This window comes from Lepidochelys olivacea (assembly GCF_965140295.1).
Source record: "Lepidochelys olivacea isolate rLepOli2 genome assembly, chromosome: 2".
Classification (NCBI taxonomy): domain Eukaryota; kingdom Metazoa; phylum Chordata; order Testudines; family Cheloniidae; genus Lepidochelys; species Lepidochelys olivacea.
The window spans coordinates 52,716,945-52,731,774 of NC_140412.1; the positions used below are offsets into that span (position 1 = coordinate 52,716,945).

General features: G+C 43.3%; 1 protein-coding gene across 1 annotated transcript in view; it reads left to right on the forward strand.

The window, feature by feature from the left end:
- Positions 1–14,830, forward strand: part of PAG1 (phosphoprotein membrane anchor with glycosphingolipid microdomains 1) — a 184,689-nt gene that overhangs the window by 25,199 nt on the left and 144,660 nt on the right. Inside the window, exon 2 of the mRNA XM_084618476.1 lies at positions 14,238–14,296. The gene's annotated coding sequence lies outside the window, so the exon portion shown is untranslated. The remainder of the gene's footprint in view (positions 1–14,237; positions 14,297–14,830) is intronic.

Below are 14,830 nucleotides of genomic sequence, written 5' to 3' on the forward strand. Positions count from 1 at the left end.
CAAATATTGGCTGGGGACTCTCATGATTCTCCATTTTCCCTTCTAAGAGGGAAGACTGATGTATCATAAGCAACGGAGTTCAACCAGGGAGCCCAGTCTATAGATGATAATGGGAGCAGGAGTCACTCTGTCTTCCATGAGGTGCTGCAGCAGCATTTCCAAATAGAAATATTTTTGGTTTTGAATTGCTGATGAAAAATTGACATTTTCAGGGAGGGGAGGGGCGGGAAAGAAGAGGATATTTTTGACTGTGGTTGTCTGTTGTTTAATGATTGGGTGGGAGAATACGGCAGAGCTGCTTCTATCCTGGGCATCCCCAGGCCCAATTCTTTGACTTTTGCTCCTCTCCTTCCACAGACATAGTTGAATCAGACCTAGTATGATTAGTCCATGCAGTCCTGTCTCTAAGCCTATAACTCATTTTATTGTATGTATCAACTGCCAAAAACCCGTTCACTCCTGATAGGTTTGTGTCTTCAGGTTCTATCTGACTGGAGTGAGTGGAAAAGAATAGTGGAAAAAATGGGAGGTTAGCCTCTTGGATATTTCGTGAGATGATGGTATTATTTATAAATTATTTATGACTTTGATTCTACACACTCTCTCCCCAGGTTGTATGTCTTGTATAACTGAACAGTATGATTCATCTTAAATTGCCCAGCTGACAAGCTTCACGAATCTCTGTATGCTCGACTGGTTCTGTTCTCTTCTCTGGCCTTCCCTAGTGGATAAGAGACATTTGCAGAAAGTGATTTTTGCATGTAAATGTGTTCAAGCCAAAGGTCCAGAGCGTATGGTTATAACATATGTAAAACCCCCTACCTTTGTTTACTGTCTAACTCAATAATTGAGTCTATTTGTGTTTTTTTTTAAATAGCGCTAAACTAAACACTGTGTGTGTGTTAAGATTTTAGGGGTCACTTTTATGGCGGTCTTTACATCCGTACTTACTATTTTAAGGCCTCTTTTTTTCTGGACAAATTTAGAGAAAAGCTGAAACTGAAGGGTCTTATGAGACAGGATGTTGTTTACAAACGGCTGTATTCTTCTACTGGTCTGTTGAGAGGGCGAGGGTATATTAGTATTATTAATGGAGATTACCCATGTAAAATCTCATACATATATACTGGACTATATTATGCTCCCCTGTAAATGGGAGTTTTGCATTTGACTTAAATTGGGAGCAGGACGGGAAGCCTGTAGGGATGCAAATTAGAGTCATAGGGCCATATCCTCAGCTGGTGTAAATCAGCATAGCACCACTGAAATCAATAGAGCTACACTACTTAACAGTCTGACCCTTGAAGCATATACACATTTCACTTTGAATATCCTGGGAGGAGCCCAGTTGTTACCTTCCTGTGCACTCAAAATTCCCATTTGTCTAACTGGGATTGCGAATTAGTGTGCAAGTGAGAGAGAGATGATGCTCCACATCTGGAGGCTTATGAAGTACATGTGAGCACACTACAGCAAGAACTACATTTAAACTCTAAGCCGGTAAGGCAACTTTTGAATACTAGAATGACAATTTTGAAATTAATTTCTAATCTCTTTATAAATTACCCTTTTTGAGTTCAGTAGGTGCCTCACTGTCACACACACTTACCCACCCACCAACCATTCCTGGCATCCTTATGTATCAAGTCTTGTGCCGGAATAGTAACAAGAAAATCCATGAAAGATGTAAAAGAGACTGCAGCCAAATCTGACTGAATGAGATACAAGTCACCAGGCTCAGGAAGTATTGTGAATGATGATACATGTCGTAGTAGAAATGCTCCTCAAATCCTTCAGTCCAATACCAGAGTAGTGAGTTTCTTACCACAAATACCGCTGCAAATGGATCTTTGGACACTAGTAGTTTTGCTGTCTTGTTTAGCTGCAATTCACTTGCCTCACAAACTATAGTTCCTTTGAGATTCTTCCCTTCTTTGTCATCTTGGGACAAAGTGCAGTAGCAAGGCAGAGGCGAGGACCAGCTAAGCCCCCACTTGCTCCCTGCGATCCATTCCCTAGACCCTGACACTAGTGGAAAGGAAGGAGAAGCATCAGGCTCCAAGAATCTCCCTCATGTATGGGCTGGGAGAAATAGAACAGGATTTCCTAGAGGTAGAGTTAGCCCTGGGGAGCACAAAGCAGCTGCAGTGAGATAAATGTGTAGCCAGATGTTGCTGCTCCCTTCATAGCCTTTGGGCCCCAACAGATGCTGAACACTTTTTAAGTACTCCTTTACTTTTTACTCTGTGCTGATTGGTTTTGTCCCAACCGCCTTCCACCCTTCTTACCTGCTGTTCATCTTTCTTTCCATTCTTTCCTCCCCCTTTCCTTCCATCACCCTCCGTAATCTTTTTCCCCTTCCTTTTGTCTTCTCTCTTGCTCCTATTAACCTCCTCCTGCTGTTCCCTCCTCACTTCTCCTTTGTCTGTTGAATAAAAAATAAGTAAATTAAAAGATGGAACTAACAAGACACACTGATCACTTGTGTGTGCACCAATCCCTATCCTCTGCTTCTCATCCATTTTTGTCCTTTTATATTGTAAGCTCTTGGGGGTAGAGTTGTCTTTTCATGTGTATTTAGAAAGCTCCTGGCACATTTTGGGCATTGCTGTCATATAACTAATATATTGTTAGGTGATATTCAAGATACAAATGGAAAAAAAAAAGGCAAATTCATTGTCATTCAAGTAGTGTTAATACTATGTAAGTTAGATTAACTTGACTTTGAATGAAGCATTTAAATGTTATATTCATATCATTGTATACATGTAAAATATAATTATCTTGCAAATAATAATTTCTTGCATTTTACAGTTGTGAAGCATGTCTCTTTTGCATATTATTTTGTGGGAAAGAGTTCATTTATTTGAGGGTGACAGTATTTTGATCAGGCATATATCAAATGCAAAAGTTTGAGGGTTTTTACTTTCCTGGTTTCTATAATTACCAGATAGCTAATATGTGCTTGCCAGGTCCAACATGCTAATGATTGCTTTCTAGCTTTTAGAAAGACAGAAATTATATAGTAGCTATGTCTGAACAAGATTTTGCTACAATAGTGTAACTAAAACGTGATACTGTGCTTTCTTAGCATTGCAAAACACACATGATGTCCCTGTTCTTTCAATACAGAAAATAAAGTCAAAGGTAAATTTACTTTAGTAGTACTCAGATGGCTATGGGAATGCTGGATCATCAATAATAGATGAACTGCTTTGCAATTTTCTGACACATCATAGGGGTGTATCATGAATCATTTTCAGATAAAAGGTAAATATTCTGACTGTCTGATTTTACTTCTCTTACAGTGTTGCATTTTTCTGCTTTGTTTGCAGATTTGTCCAGGCAAGCGCTGTACAGTTGAGAAGCAGTGCAATTTTTTCCCAATTCCCAATTTACTGAATTGACTGTGTAGACTAAGCAGCTTGATTAAACTTAATTCTGCTCAATCTTCAGCATTATATAGAAATCTTTGTGTTTGGACCTGATTTTACATTCCAAATAGCATGTTCACCTCCATTCTGTGCTGAGATGTTTAGAAGAATGTAAAAACTACAGTGCATAGAGAACGTTCTTAAGCATCGCACATGCTTGCTTTTCTGCAATCAGGGTCAAAAACTAGACTAATGGGGAATGCAACATGTTGTTACTATGTTGCCAACCATCTTACAAATGTATATGGTGAGTCTAAAGGATTGTTGTACCATGGCTAGTTTCTGGAAGAATGGTCTGTAGCTTGTGTTTTCTCTTTTAGTATAGTAAGGTCTTTAACCATTGTGATTATTGCCATTACATTGGGCCTACATGTGCAAATAGGAGCATTTGAAGTTAACAAAAGGCAGGCTGTGGGAGATAGGTGAAACAAGAAAAAAAAATGCACAAAATGTTATGGACTGGAGCACTGCAGTTTAAACAGATAATCCAGAGTTAATGTTGAAAAAAAAATTCTATAACTACCGAAGGATTTTGTATTTGTTTCTCCATTTCAGCAGTAAAGTATTGTAGGTGTGAAGTGGAATGAAATTAACAGAGTATTTTATTAAATAAAATTTATTAAATAATATTTATTATTATTAAATATTATTATTTTAAAAAGTGAACGGTACAGAGTTTAAGCATAGAAGTTTCTGGTTATTGGGGAGTAACATACAGATTATCAAGGGGTGCAAGGTTCGATTTAAGATCGGATGGCATAAGGTATACATAATATGCAATATCCCTGATTGGGGGTAATAGGTTAACGGGGCAAAGTACAGACATTGAGATATGAGGGTATGTTGTTCATATAATGGCTATGTTTAGGTGTGGAGTATAATGAGTAGATATGATGATGTGGATGGATTCACCCACATTTGGTGAGATTTAACGTTCAGTGAGTTTATGGTTCTGGTTCATAAGGTCCAACAGACACAGTCTCTTGGTCCCTTTCTCATAGTTGATGCATGATGTCGCTCCAGCTCACGCCTCCTGGTACTGTCAATGGCTGGTGATGTGTTCGGTGTAGATGTCCCTGGACCATCGGATGGTGTCTGAGACCAAGAGACGCCACATGAGCCGTGTGTACTGACCGATCCCACAGGTTCACAGCACACACTTGTTGCAGGGGTCCCAGGTGCACAGGGTTCCAACGATCAGGGTGTCCACCTGCACCTCATAGCCCTTCGCTCTCAGGGTGTCGGCCAGGGAGCATACTTTTCCAGCTTATGAGTTTGGACTTCATGAAAGGCCGGGGTCCTGTTCTCAAAGGAGACCATGATGTCGACAAGGATGATCTTTTTCTGGGCCTCATCAGGTCACAGCTGGCTGTTGGTACCAGGGATGGCGCAGTTAACAGCAAACTCCTTCTAGCTCAGTGTGATGGCTTTCACCAGGCGGTTTTGGATGGCATTGTGGTGCAGATGGCAAGCTCTGTAGTAGGGCTTGCAGCTGCACAGGACATGGGGCAGGGTCTCGTTGGAGTAGCCGCACTTCCTGCAACGCCTCTCTCAGTTCCCCATAGCAGACGGCTCCACTGAGTAGCAGACGGCTCCATTGAGCAGGACGCAGTTGAGCCGGGCACGGTGGATGAACCGCCAGTCGGCCAAATGGATGAAGCCGCCCCCCAGTGAGGAAGTGGTTGTTGGCATCCCACTTGCTGGTCAACTCGAAGGCTTTACCGTGGTCTGGTTTACACTTCAGGGTTCCAGATACAGCAAATGGACGGCAGCCTTCGGCGTCCTCTTCAGCATGCCCCTGGTGCTTGGGGAGACAATGGTGTTGTTGGACCTGATCTGTGGCACCAGGACTCCCAGCTCCTGGTGCTCCTCACACCACTCCCAGCAGCAGCCGACATGCTTCCCCAGGCAACGCATGGCATTGTGAGTGTGGTACCATAGTGAAGCAATGTCGCCCCGTCCCATCTGAATTCGCCATCCAGGGAGCCACTCAGGAAGGTGGTGATGTCTTGGTTGGAGGGGACTCTGCCGAGATGCTTCTTTATCATGTCACGCAGGGTGTTCGCCTCAATGTTCCTTACTGTGGCGTTGGGACATGTCAGCGTGCAGAAGGCGTGGGTGATCACCGCGACATCGCACAGGTTACCAGTGCGGGACATTGGTGCTGCCATGCCTGTGGGCGATGTAAACCAGCTCATTGCTGGCTCTCTGGGGAAGGAACAGCCACTTCTTCACCCAGCTGCCAGACAATCTTGTCTGCCTTGTTGAGGGGGACCTTTGCCACGGAGGATCCCCTTAGGATGAACAAGATGCAGGGGATCAGGAAGGTGTTCAGGTCATTTATCTTCTGCCATGGTTCCAGCAGGGAGGTGTCGATCTTGGCAGCATCCTTCAAGATCTCCTTGATGGTGTTCTCTGGTGTCTGCCGGACACGGAAACTCATCAGCATGCTGAGATGCTGGTACACCTGCCCCTCTGCCAGAAGGATGACGGGCTTGCCCTGGATCTGGAACCCCATCACCTGCACTGAGTCCCTTTCACTGCCATCATTGTGGAGAGTTGTGCACTTCTTTGCATTGAAGCGGAGCCCCATCCAGTTGTCAGCTCGGCTGGTGGTGTCTAGCATACCTTGGAGGCTGTCTGGGTCGTGTGAGGTCAGGACCAAGTCGTCCTCATAAGCCAGGATGCTCACCCTCTCACCGTGGAGGTTGAAGCCATCTGTGCTGTTGGAGATCGCTCACAGCAATAGCTCCATGGTGAGGTTAAAGATGAGGCTGAGGGGACAGCCCTGCTTTACTCTGCTGCAGATCAGGATCTCAGCGGTCTCCCCTTCGACTGAGCAGATGGTGGTGCTGCTCTTGGATCACACAAAGGAAGTTCTCTGGCATCCCGAACTCCTGGAGCCTGGCAAAGATGTAGTGGTGGGGCATGGACCCAAAGGCATTAGCCAGTTCAAGCTATGCTACCGTGCACTGCCTCCGCACCCTTCTGGCCATTTGGGTGGTGGTTTGGAGGATGGAGTTGTGTTCGAAGCAGCCCTTGCAGGACAGGAAGCCTTTCTGGATGGAGCTGATGGCTTCCCCGCTCACTGACTACTCCGTGATCCTCGACTCCAGGCAGCTGGCATACAGCTTGTACATCGTGGAGCAGAGGAAGATGGGCCTCCAGTTGCTGGGGTTGTACCGCTCAACCTTCTTTTACACCAGCACCATCATGGTCTTCTTCCAGGAGCTGGGAGTCTGGCAGAACCGCTTGCACTGGTTGAAGAGCATGGTGAGAACCAGGCAGCTGAGGTCTCTGATTATATTCTGATTTCTCTTCCACTGGATGCCCATGTGCTACTGCTGAGCAGAAGGGTGACACTGTGTCAGAAGGAGGAGGGCAGCAATATTATACAACATGCATGACCACTGAAATGCATATCTCTGGATTGTAAAGGGTAGAATTCCGTTTTGAGAAATGGTCCCTATGTGGATTCCACTGTGCGTGTGTATGCACTCCATGTGTCTGGGACTGGAAGATTTTTGCTTAACAATGTCCATTGGTCCACTCTCCTGTTCCTCACGCTCCTATCTGAGTGTATAAGGGCAGTGTTGACTGACCACCTCTCCAGTTTCTTTCTACTGAAGCATGGGTCTGAGACAGAATCCCTTCAGTGTTCACAGAAAATAACCCCAGAGGACTTTGACATCCCTACTATTTGGAATATCTTCTTTCCTTAAAGCCCTTATGGTGAACCTTCTGTACATAGTCTTCCATAAGGATAAAATTTCCATGTGGCTGCACCCGAAATTTACCCCCAAAGAGATCTCAGATTTCCATCTGAATCAAACAGTCCACCTATCTACCTAAACCACACACCACTAATGAAGAAGAAGCCTGCATTCCTTGAATATCAGTCAAGCAGTGGCATTCTATCTCCAAAGAACAAAGCCATTTAGGAAATCAACTCGTATCTGTCACAGAACAAATTATAGGGGAAGCAGTCTCTTTCCAAAGACTTTCCAAATGGACTTTGGGATGCATTCTACTATGTTATGAGTTGGGAAAACATTTCACCACCACAGGGCATGAGAGATCACTCTACTAGAGCCCAAGCTGTTTCTGTAGCCTTCCTTTGAGATTTTCCTCTTGCTGAAACATGTAAAGTGGCTACATGGGGTTCAGTACATACCTCTTGAGACATTATACTTTAGTCCAGGCTTCTGCAGCTGATACATCCCTCAGCACAGTAGTCCTCCTGTCAACAGTCCTCACACCCTCCTATGCAATGAACACAGCTTGTCAGTCACCCACATGGAGTACACATGGACCATCATTCAAAGAGGAAAGAAAAGTTACTTACCTAATACAAAAAGAAAAGGAGGTCTTGTGGCACCTTAGAGACTAACCAATTTATTAGAGCATAAGCTTTCGTGAGCTACAGCTCACTTCCTCAGATGCTTATGCTCTAATAAATTGGTTAGTCTCTAAGGTGCCACAAGTCCTCCTTTTCTTTTTGCGAATACAGACTAACACGGCTGCTACTCTGTTACCTAATACAGTAACTGGATTCCTTTGTGATGTGTTGATCTTATCTGTCTGTGTTCTATTACCCACTCTCTTTCCCCTCTGCTTCGGATCTTTGTATATAGATTCATGGTAAAGAAGGAATGGGACTGGCAATTGGTCCACGCTGCCTCTGATGCCCTCGGATTGGAGCACAAGGAATAGCATAGCGCAGGCACAGAGCAATGGACGCTGTTAGAAAAGCTCTCTGGTCTCAGACACAGTGGAATACAAGTAGGGATCACATAGCTTCAAAGAACTCCTGTTACAGTATGAGGTAAGTAACTTTTTTACTTTTAGAGAAATCCCACCAACCTTATGCCTGCCTTTGTTTTTGTATTTATTCCCAGGTATTCTACAAAATGTAGACATGCATCCAAGTGAGTAAAAAAAATGTGTTTTCATGTCAGTGAAAGAAGAAGAGAAAAACTAAGCTGAGTGAGACTTTGCCATGGTATTTAACCTGTAAATCTGGGGTTTTGTATACTTTGTCTTTTGGATCTTTTGCAGGAGGCAGAGCAGGAGAATATGAATGAATGTGCATTTAAGTCATGTATGAGCTACATGATAGATGAAGAGAGTTTTTGATGGCTCCATCTGGCTAGAAGGTTCTGTGTGATCTGTTTTCTAACAGATGGAGAATAGCACTTAGTGGAGCCTTTTGAATATAAAAGCACTGGCATTATTATAGTGCGGAATCATTCAGAGACCCCATTTCTTTCAGTGTGACAGGTGATGTTGCTGGTATGCGTGAGATAACTGATTTTCCCCCTGCTGCACTGAACATGTGTATGCCAGGTTTCCTTGCCTATGTCAGACCTATCCAGTTTCCTGTCATTCCTCACTGCAACAGAAGCTGAAGGAAAAATAAAAAGCAGATTTCCATTTGGAAAACATATTGAATCCAAAGACCATTGGGGGTAGGGGGGGGAATACACATGTTAAAAGTGTTTAGATGCTGGGTTGGGTTTCTGAGTGACATTTTAGTAGGCATAGAAAAATGAATGGATTGAGACTAGTTAAGTCTTTCCTAAATGTGTAGACCTATTTTGAAACAGCACTAGTAGTTTCCTTCTCTCACCGTACTTCTACTGTCCCTCCGCCTCCCCTTGTGTATACAGTATCCCATTGAGTAAGCCTGCCCAGGACCTGCACTTCCTGGCAAGATTTCATTTGTTACCATGCAACACAGCAACTGGGCCTCACAGCAATCTTGTATCTAAACCAGGGGTGAGCAGACTTTTTGGCCTGAGGGCCACATCTGGGTATAGAAATTGTATGGCGGGCCATGAATGCTCACAAAATTGGGGGGGTTGGGATGCGGGAGGGGGTGAGGGCTCCAGCTGGGGGTGCAGGCTCTGGGGTGGGGCTAGGGATGCGGGGTTACAGGTGCAGGAGAGTGCTCCGGGCTGGGACTGAGGGCAGGAGGGGGATCAGGACTGGGGCAGTGGGTTGGGGCGTGGGAGGAGATCAGGGGTGTAGGCTCTGGGCGGTGCTTACCTCAAGCATCTCCCCGAAGCAGCAGCATGTCCCTCCGCTGGCTCCTATGTGGAGGTGAGGCCGGCTCTGCACACTGCCCCATCCTCAGGCATCACCCCCACAGCTCCCGGAAGCAGTGGCATGTCCTCCTTCTGGCTCCCACGTGGAGGCACGGTGGCAGCCAGGCAGCTCTGCATGCTGCCCTGTCTGCAGCCGTCGCCCCTGCAGCTCCCATTGACCGCAGTTCCTGGCCAATGGGAGCTGCAGAGCTGGCACTTGAGGCGGGGGCAGCATGCAGAGCCCCCTGGCTGCCCCTACGCATAGGATCCAGAGGGGAGACAGGCCTCTGCTTCTGGGAGCCATGCAGAGTGGGGCAAGCCCACAATCCCACTCCCCAGTGGGAGCTCTAGGGCCGGATTAAAAGGTCTGATGGGCTGGATGTGGCCCACAGGCTGTAGTTTGCCCACCCCCAATCTAAACCCTTTTCCGTCTCTTTGGGTCCGATGCTGAGCTTCTTCTCTTGGGCTTAGAATGACAATCTAATGTAGTCAAATTCATGCATAATGAACTAATGCAGCCACAGATAGTTGCACCCAACTCTTGTCCTCAGTGAGAGTTGTGTGGAAGTATCTGAAGGCAACATTTGAACCATAGATTTGTATCTGTGTTATTTGTTGAATTGTGACTTTAAAGTCCTGCTTGCATTAGGGAAGACTGAGGAAGGGTCATGCAGCAGTTGGGAGTCCTGGTTCAGTCAGAATTTCTCTGGTGTTCTGGAAATAGTGAAAACTTGCTATACATTTTCTAGGCTGAAGGATGTGCTGCCCCCTACATCCGCTCAGCTTGTGTGCATCAGAGGAGTATAGAATCATGGTATTGCCTCTGTCCAAGACTCTTGGGGATTCATCATCATTGGGCTAGACTGGAGCAGTACTTCTTCTCTTTGCTTTATAGCTGGCTGTTTACCTCTTACTCCTCTTAGTCATGGACCCACACAGGGTCACCCATAATTTTTTTTCTGACCCATAATATTGCAAAATCTAGAAATTGGCTAAGTGATAGCTTGCTGAAGTGCTAATAGCACAGGACTGGATTATGTTATTACCACAAGCCCTGCATAATCTTGACTGCTTTCCCCTTGCTCCAGGAGGGAGGGGAGGGGAAGTAATCAGTACCAATCCTTTACTTGGTGCTAGTGTAACCCATGTCTGCTTGGTGTGGTACTCTGTCCCCCTTCCGCGGCAGCTAGAGCTTGATGAGCCTGCTATAGACTTGGCTGAGAGACAAGTGTCTTTTAGTTCATGTAGTAGAGGCTTGTGCATTAAGCTCCACTGGTCTAAGATTTGATCCCGGCCTATGCCAATCGGGGTCTTTCGGTGTTATGTAGCTCTGTACTAGTTCATCTGTGCTGGTTAGCCTACTGTTGGAGAGAAGGAGGGTCCACCCACCTCCCACCCAAATGATTAGATGAGTAGTGGCCTGAAGAGGCTGCTCTGCCCCCCTCTGTGACCTGCAACATGGACAGCCCATGCAGGGGAGCAAGGAGGAGCCTTATGCCCCTTGTTGCTTGGGTGGCTGGTACTAAAGGTCACAATTTGGCCCATAATGCTTTTTCATTTATGATCCAGAACTTGTATAGTCTTAGCAGTCAGTCAATGTACTTACATTTTCCCACTGGATTTCTTAAATGACCACATCATATGCATTTGAGAGAGCCTGTAAAACCCTACCTAATGTATTCACATGCCAAGTGAGCCCCTTGGGCTGGATTCTAACCTGCATGCATACAGGCAGGGAGTGCCACATTGTTTGGAAATCCAGTATTCCTCCTGCATGAGCGCAGCTTTGAATTTCTCAAAATGCAGGAACTCAACATCCCACACATCTGTGATTCACCTGCAATGGCTCTCCTGAGGGCACCTTCCATGCCATGTCACTGGGACGCCACAGAATCCCCTAGTGTTGGATTAAAAAAAAAACAAACCTCAGATTGTAATGATACAAGATTTGTAGGTAATCCCTCTCGTGTTCCTTCACTATATTGAGACGTATCCCAGATTCATTGTGAAACGGGAACAATACGTGACAGTTCACAGGGCAGTATTTGTGGTTATAAATATCATACCTCAAGAACCTGTTACTACGAAACCAAAGGTCAATGGAGCTATATTATGCATCAGAAATAAAAATGAAGATCTCCAGCACTTGTTTACTATTTTCTTAGTTTTATGCAATATTACTCAATGTTTTGTTTTGTTTCATAAATAACTGTGGGTTAGTAATCTCCCTTTCTTTTCCAGTGACAGGAAACATATCGCTAATATGTGTAACCATTTATGTGGTTGGTATATTCTGTTGAATTTCTGCCTTGCGTTTCAGTATTTTGGCTCTCTTTCTGACCTGCCTAGATTTATTTTTGTTAAAAACCTCAGGCGCCTGTGACTTTGTCATAACATTCAATTTGATTTTGTAATTGACAGAATTTCTACTTGATTAATTGTTGTAGCTGTACTGCAGAAACAGCACAGGCACTGATGCTTTATAATTGCATACTTTGTCTTTGGTATATCACTAATGCTCATTTCATTATTTACAAGTTAATTACACATGCATTCTTCAGGGGCAATAAAATATTCAGCAGACAGGGGTAGAGACACCCCCTGTCAATGGAGCACCTTCCTGCAGAACCAGAGCACATTTAGGGTATCGTCCAAAACTCACCTCTTCGCTTTACCTTTTCCATTGCACTAATTAGAGATACTTTTTAAAAACAACCACTTTGTCTGCTCTTGGGTCTCCACCAGAGAAGAATAAATACAAGACTAATGCAGTTCCTCAGTGTTTGTCTTTCTCTTGGAAAGAGAAAGAAGAGAAATTTCAGGACTGTTTGTAAATATAAGGCTGCTGACCAGTTTCTCCAGGAAGCACTAATTCCACACACAAGGATCTTGCAAGCCCTTCCCTCAGGGCACAGTTTCTTAATTCAAACAAAAAAACCTCACAAAGTAACACAGCAAAGCTATTCCTCTGGCCAACACAGGCTGCAAGGGCTCAGAGGCCTTTCATCTACAACTTACTCTGCTCCAGGATCAGACATAAGTGCTATCCTCCCTCTTGCAAATCCCCTTTGACCAAGCTCGCTCAGCCTTTTTTTATAGGAATCAGTTGGGTCTGATAATCAAACAGGGCTGGCTGGTTAGCCCAGACCTTCTGGTTCTTAAAAGGCCACCCTGTTACAGTAAACCAGTCATTAAAATTAATACAACTTTGTGAGGCACTTAGATATCATGTTAATGGGTGTAGTTAAAATAAACAAACATACAGAGCTTATTAAATCAGTAAAGATGTAACATTTAAAACCATATTAGCTGTCTTTTGTATTTTATCTTCTCCAAAGAATTAGTCCATTTGGAGAGACGTTTCAGGTAAATATAAGGCTGCTGACCAGTTTCCCCATTGCTGAATGTTATATACTGTGTGCTACAAAGTAGGACAGGGGTAACTTCTTTTCATAAACCGGATAACTTTAAAGTTGAAGTGAAAAACAATTGCTTTGACCTTGACAGTGAATCTGGAAGACCAGCTTTGTAGTGATTGAGAATGTAGCTAAGCAACAGCTGTGTAGTATGTTTGTACTAGGGTATTTTTAGAAGAATTCTTCAATAATGGAGATGCCTGGACTAGCAAATAGAGCTGAATAATACATTCTGAGAATATTCTCACCTTTGTGTGTGAAAAATTTGGCTTGTAATGCACATTAACATTAGCCATAATTTATGCTTATGTCAGGAGAAAAATACTGTATGAGCATATACTTTTAATGCCTGAAAAAATGATTCTGTCATTGTCCCTGAAAGCTTAGGCTGCTTTAAACTTGTGTTTCTCTGAAAATTGCCTATGTAAAAATGGCACCTGTTGTGGAAATCTAGTCTTTTGTGTATTCAGAGTCATTTCTACTTATTTTAATATTAAAAATTGCTTTTTAAATACTGTTAATAGCTCTGAACACCCAGCAAGGATAAGGCCTTCTCTATGGCAGTTTAACTAAACTAGTTTAGAAACTGATTTATTTAAAGCAGTGCAAGTGCCTGGTGTGGATACTCTTATTTTGGTTTAAGATTGCTTTATATTGACGTAAGAAGTCAATTCCTTACAATTTAAACTAATCCTTACTAGGCACTTCTAAACCTAAATAAACGCTGACACAAGGGGCTGCACTGATGTAGCTAAATCAGTTTTCAAACCGATTAGTTAAATTTTCTCATGTAGACAAGGCCTTGGATTCTATTCCTTTAGGTGCATAATTAGCATAATTGCTTACTTAGTCTATCAGTTATCCTGTGCAAACACCATGAGGGTAGTGGATTTACACAAGTGTCATTCAAGCATAGTTTGAAGACAGTGTGGTTGCATGGCAATAAACTATTCTAACTGTACCTGCAGGATCTATATTACTTTTTTAACGTGCATGAGAGGGAGAATAAAAAAGCTAGTCTCATTTCTTTCTCCAAGCTGTAAAATGCAAAAAATAAGTGAAAAATATAAATAGTAATATTAATGAATATGCTTTTAAATTCTTTAATACTGCAAGGTGCTGCTAATAATAGGTTAGGAAATATGTTGTCTAAAAATATTTGTACTCTAAGAGTCTCCCTTTAAATTGGAAAATACATGAGAAAATAACCATCTGTTTTGTTCCCTCCTGTACTGTTCCATTATTAACTGGATTCACATGTTCGGAATCATGAGCTTTTCCTTCTCTATTTTTTTGGCCAGGAGGAGATATCCATCAATGCTATAGATCACTTGAACATCCGACCTTACAGAGACTGCAGGTAATTATTTATATAACTTCTTTTTTTGTTTGCTCTGGAGGTCAGGTTGGGTTGGTTCAATCTTATGTACGGACACCTGTAATTTATGGAGGTACCAGTTCTGAGCCATTAAACTGGATAACAACATTACATGCAGCTTTCATTGAAGTTGTTACTTATGGCTTAATAATCCTGGATGTGCTATGTAAAAACTCAAATTTTCATCTGCATTAAAAAAAGATTTGTGAAATGTTTTGCAAATGTGGTCTGATGTGTGTGTGCATTGCTTAGCACACTGGGACCTCAGTCCTGATCTGGGATATGTAGGTACTACAGCAATACAAATAATATTTTGGTAGATAAAAGACCTGATAAGGAGGAGATACCATCTAAACATGGTGGTAAGATCAGCTTATAATTTTACACTTCACCAGACAATTTAAAGTTGTCTTTTATATAGATCTGTTTCATATCCCTGTGCCTTCGGAGTTCTGTTTTTCAGTCATGATGGCAGTATTTGATTCTGTCATGGCTCAAACTCCTATGACACTAATC